Consider the following 6380-nt stretch of genomic DNA (forward strand, 5'->3'; position numbering starts at 1 on the left):
CTGATCTTTCAATTTTTGATATGCAGCCATAAAGGAAAACTTTTTCAGGTGTTTTAACCCAACCTCATTCTGCTGCCTAGGGGGAAACTGAGGCTGACTTTTCATCTTTTCTATAACAATGTAAATCTGCAGGTAAATTTTATTGTTTAATTTCTAATTTACTTTTCCATTGTTGATAGAGTACAAACCTTGAAGGTGTGCTAGTAGGGGACTACTCTGCAATACCACAACTTCCCTGTGCATCCATCTATTGGATTTGGACAAGACTTCATTTCAGAGAAGCTTGGTTTAGATCTTGAGACTTCTGCTGTTTCTGTCAATAAAAGTACAACCTGCAATGTTAGATCACAGTTCTAGTACACAGAGCTTTGTTACTATGACATTTTTTTCTAAAATCCCACTATTTTGTCCTTCTTCAAGTACCTCATCTAAAATGTTGTGTCTCATGTACTCAGAAGTCACAACAGGCTTGTTTAAATCATGGATTGCTTTAAGAAAGCAAAAAAAATTTAAAGCTCTTTGAGGCTTTTTTTTAGGCTCCTTCTCACTGCTGAACTTGCAGCAGTCCCTTCTTTCTATTTTTCATGATTTCTCCACTGTTCTCTTGCTGAGATGCTTGTACTGTTTCTTGCTTTTAGAAACCAGTGCTAAAAAAAAATATTAAAAAAATAAAAAAATCTTGAAATATGTAACCACAAGAACTTGGCAATATATCATTTTTCCTTTAAAATTAGCATCATCTTTTCATATACAGGTTTTCTCGGATTTCTTTTGCTTGAGGAAGGACTCTGGAGCTTTGTTTTTGCTGGGCGTAATAGAAGATAAAAGAAGAGAGAAACAGTGGGCCACTGCTGTGATTGGGGAACCTAGTCCTTCCCTTAGTCTATCAAGTGAGTCAGTGATGGATGGAGCTTACTCTCGTGACCAGATGGAGCCAGGTTGGTGCTGAGGTGTGTTATCTTGAATGGTCTCCTCTGTGAAGAGCCAGGGAACGTAACTGGAGGGGAGCACTCAGAAAAGAGGTAAAGAATCTCTGAAGTGGGTAATCTTTATCCCATTTGGGCTGTTTTGTCTCCTCATCTTTGCGTTACTCCACCCATCTTTCTTTTCTGTTGTGATCAAGATGTGCCATGGACCTTTCAGGGTTTCTGCATCCTTTGGCACTACGTTTTGCAGAACTACTTAGTGAACAGAATCAGAGATCCATTTCAATCATTTCACACCTCCCACCTCTTTCCCTGGGTTAAAATTCAGCAAGGTCTCATTCCCGGTTTGATTCATAGCCTGGAAGAGAAGAACACAGTTGGGGGCTGCAATATGCAACAGGTATGAGAAGGAAGGGAAATGCTTTATGCTGCTCTTGTCACTAAAAATAGATCTGTAGAAATCCTCAAGAGTAAATACAAATAAGAAAGAGTAGAACCAAATTTTTTTCTTTTTTTTTTTTGCTAGCCACAGAGGTATAAATGTGTTATGGGCACACACGCACTTCACAGATAATCCCAGACTGCAATATGCAGATTTTATTTTAAATATGATCTTAGAATAACAACTTGTAAAATGAGAATTTCCTGCTTCTCTCAGTCCTCGCAGAGGCCTAAACCAAGGTCAAAGACATCCCGTCTGTGACCCTTGGGTTAGGAAGATCAGACCTGAGCAAGTCTCACCTACTGCGTGAGAACAGTGACGACCCACCTACCTCACCCATCGGAGGCTGTGGGAATGAACATGCAGGGGTAAAGTGCTTTGAGATCGTCAGACTGGGAAAGGTCAGGAGAGCATCGCCGTCTCTTTCAGGAGCTCCAACACCAAGGGGAAAAATAAATCACACAAAACCTTAAATAGGAAACCGCAGCAGCTGTCAGATTAAATCTGTTACAAGTGCATTCCACTGCCTCGCTGAACAGTGTTTTATTTCACACCTCAAAATGTGAGCCCCTGTGCCATGGACTTGCTCCTTTTTCCCTATTCCCCCTAGATGACTTAACAAGCTGAAAGTGCAGCTGGAAATTAATGCTTCCTGTCTTTTTAAATAATGTGACATTGAAATCCCGGTATTTAATGCGTTGGCATTTAACATGCCACAATATTTCAGTTACTTTGCGCTGGTTGGGGTGCAGAAGTGTTATTACAGCTGTTCTGAAATTCTGACAAAGAGGTGCATTTCTCTCTTTTTTTTTTTTTTTCCTCCACTATGTCCCACCATAATTGCTTTTTGCTGCATCTCTGAACCGTAACCATGGCGATCTGCCACATTCATCAGAGGACCCTCTTGTTGTTTTGCTTGTGCGAATGTAAGAAGGGGGGGGGAAAGCAAGGAAAAAAAAGAAAGGGGGCATAAAATATTTGTGGAACTTTCCAAAAAGGCAGAGCTTTTTTAAAATTACTTTTTAAATTATTTTTTCCCCCTTTTCTTTTTTCCCTTCTAATGACAGAAGCTGCATTGGAGAAGTGGCCTGGCCAAAACACCAAGGACTTGTTCATAGCCTATAAAAGGGAGAGGAGGAGTCTGGTTTTGGAGGTGTCACTCTTTGTGGAAAACAGACTTAGATAACTGGAACTTTCAAGCTGTTCCCCCCTTGAAAGGAGGAATTGTTGTAAGTAGAAGGGGCAGAAAAGGTTGACCCTTTTCCATTTCTGTCTGACAACAAACTGGTCCTTGTTTGGAGAACAAGTTAATGTGGAACATCATTACCATATTAAAGTTGTGCCATTTCTGACTGGGAAGAAGAAACTGCCTGGCTTTGGACAAAGATTTGGAGCTGCCCTTTTTCCGAGCTTTCTGTTTAGGTTGTCTGCTACTCATGCCATGGACAGGGAGGAAGAAGAGATGCTGAAATCAATAACTGTGGTGGGGCTATGAAGGGGAAAGGCAATGCTATAACCAATTTCAATCCACCAGCCACTATTGGTGGATTTTCCAGGACACACATAAAGAAAACTCATCAGTGGTTCTTAGAGCTTCTATTTGGGATCCTGTAGTGTAGACCTTGAGAATGGCATAATTTCCACTGTCCAGTATGTCAGATGAGGTGGCCTGAGGTGAGGGTTTAGAGGCCTGTAAAACCTGGCTGTTCTTTCCTGAGGAGATCTAGGAGCTCCTCAACATGTGTTCATGTTGATTTAGTTGCAGAAGAGATTTGTCCCCCTGTACAGCTAACACAGCTTATCTTCATGGAGTGTGAACAAATACATGAGATTTCCCTATACTTCCATGTGAGAGCAAGGCAGGGCGTGATAATGCAGCTGTGCTCTGGACCCTATGCCAGCATGCACCAGGTGATCTTGAGAGATTCCCCAAATGTCCTTGCTGTGGCAATCACCTATGGCAGTACCTGGCTGTCTTTGCAGCAGAGAACATGGAGCCGTGGCAATTAGAAGGAGGGGTTTCTATCCCTTAGTTAGCTAGGCCTCTGCCATCACCACCTTCCTCACTAGCAGTGCTGGTGGAGCACAGCCTATGTGCACATCTCCAGCACCCTAATTTGAAGTTAGGGACATCATCAACACATCCAGTCCCTGTCAGTGACTTCGGTCAGCTTGCTGGACCATGCGTGGTACTGGCTGAGGCAGGGGCATGCATTTCCTCTTGCCAGCAGCATGAAAACCCTGGAGGAGGAAGGTTCCTCAGGCAAAGCTATTTATTGAAATGCCTTAGATTGGGCATTTGCAGGAGAGGCAGAGCCACCAGACCATTGCTCAGTGACCTGAGATGTATTTGGTTGGAAAATGTCTGGTTCTGTTCTCGTCTAGGAGCCATTTGATCCGTCCCCAAAGACGCGGTGTAGCAGAGGGCCTGGGGCCCTCCCGTGGGTGACAATGGATACACTGGGGTCTGCAGAGCAAAATGGGTTGTCAACAAGTCAAAAAGTCTGAGACCCATTTCTAGGTGGGATTGTCAATATAAAATAACAAAGCAAAAAGCACTCCAGGCTAAATGTTAGCAATGATTATTTCTAACGTTATTTTTACTGTTTCTGATGTGTTCTTCAATCTGTCTTCTTGATGTTTATTTTTCCGTTTGTGATAAGGGTCATATGTCATGCCTCCATTGCATCAGGTACTATACAACAATGTACTGTCCTTCCCCCAAATAGTTTACAAAGTATTTCTGTGTGGATAGCTTTTCGCTGGCACTGAATTGTGCATGCCCTTTAACAGCAGTTTGCTAGAGGATCTAGGACTACTTCTCTTCTCAAAAGCAATGAAGAGTTATGAATGTCCTTGTTGGAAATAAAATGGGATTTAAAAATAATAATAATAAATATATATATATATATATAAAAACAAACAACTGACATTTTGAAGTATTTTCAACAATTAAAATTTGCATCTATTCATAGTAATTATCAACATCTGAATATTGAATGGTCTGGATATTAGTATAGTGAATTCTGTTTGTTCCTGGCTTCTTTTCTTCATGTCTACTCCTTTCTCTCACATAAGGAAAATGTTCTTCCCACTTACTCCCTAAAAATGTGGGCCCTAAATGATAATCTCAACATATTTTTTCAGATATTTATCAACGTAAATACACAACTTCCATAATACTCACATTCTCTGCCATATTCAAAAGAAGTGTCTGTAAAAAAGCTCTGTATGCTGCTTGCAGTCTGCAATCAGAAGACAAAGGCAGAACCTTGTTTATGAACAGGACCTGCACTAAACACATTTCCAGCCATGCTTAATTAGGGATTCACTAAGTAGATGTCTGCAGATGTAGAAACCTATCAGTGAAAAATTATTATATAAAGCTACTCATGATATAAATACTGAAAAAAGGTAATTTAAATGATGGTGAGTAAAAAGTGAAATGGCAAGATTTCATTAGAGAGCTGTATTCTCTTTTTAGGTAGGAAAACAAGACACTGAAAGTGCTGTGTAAGGTCCCACTGGACCACGTGAAATCCCAGCCCGTGAGGCTGGAGGAGCTCTGGGAGTACAACTTCTCATCCCAACCAAATGGAGTGCAGTATCAGCTGGGCTTGGGAGCTAGCTTTCAAACAGTGCGTGCTTACAGCCCTGAGGTGCCAATTTAAACTTGGCTTTTATTTTTTTTCTTTTCTTCCCCAGATTTGAGCAACACCTAGAGTCGTCAGTCTCCTGTGGGTGAATAACGATAAACAGACTCTCAAGGGATGCATCTTGGTGGAGCTAGAAAGGTGCACTTTCCATATTTCCAATCTCCGAGTGAATTGCTCTGATATCAGGTAGGTTCTGAGCCACAGATGATTTATTTTTAACTCTGTTTCAGTTGTTGTGGCTGAATGCAGAACGGGGCTCTGTGGGGCCATTTGGTGGAGCTGCCACAGGCGGAGGAAGCTGTTTGAGGTTTCCTCAGAGTAGCATTGCGGCGGTTTGCATGATGAGCACCAGCGACCATACTGCCAGGTAGAGCAAATGGAACTTGGAGCTGAAAATTAAATATTTTTAATTAAAATCCACATCTGCAAGCCACTTGCTAGGAGCCAGGATTTGGCTGCTAAATTATGCTGACACGCTGGGATCACCAGTGTCAGAGACAGTAATCCCAGAGTGGCAGCCAGCAGATCTTGCTGGTTAATATTTAAAAAGCTGCTGGCGCCTGATGGAAACCTTTTCATGAAATACTCCATCAAAGCTGATTGTTTCTGCTTGTGAGTAGTGTTGTACGTGGGCAGCCTTGCTGCCCTTTCTGTCTGTGGGGTAAGCCTGGTCTTGATGCTGCCCGGAGGGTAGGCTCCAAGATGGCTTTAAGATGTTTTGATGCAATGGCCATCAAATTTGGTGTTATGCCAGCAGTGTGCCATGAGCTAATGTGCAATGGCCTAATTAGACCATCCCCAGAGTTCTTCTAAATTGCTCCACTGCTATTTCAGTGGCTGTGGGTAATCTTTCTTGACTGCTCTGTCTTTTCTCCCAATTATTTTTAGGCAGGAGGAAGCTGGGGAGAGATGGTTAATGTGCTGCTAGGGCCAACGAGCCAGGGGCTTGTACCCTGTGTGTCCCACTCCACTGCTGGCTCATGCCCCACTGCTTCCCAGCTCATCATCTTGCAGCATTGGCCATGGCCCTCAGCTGATCTCCAAGAGCAAGGCCGTTGTCTTGGTGTCATCTGAAGACACTCTGGAGCTGGAAACACACCAGGAGAGGTTTCTGTTAATAGTGCAACTCTAAATCCATCTTGGGAAATCCTTTTTAATGCAGCTGTAGAGGCAGGGAAGAGTTAATTGTGTTCCTCTGCTCTGCTCTGTGTACATTATAGGCCGTAAGAGAAAGGGTTTGAAGCCTTTTAGCTGGGATTTCAAAGCCAGAGAGTAGAGCAGCACATTTATAGCTGGTTAATATATCTCAGCTCTTATCAGCATTTAGCAACCCCCTACCCTGTCTTTACTGCTTTG

This window comes from Aythya marila (genome assembly GCF_965140915.1).
Source record: "Aythya marila genome assembly, chromosome: 11".
Lineage (NCBI taxonomy): Eukaryota > Metazoa > Chordata > Aves > Anseriformes > Anatidae > Aythya > Aythya marila.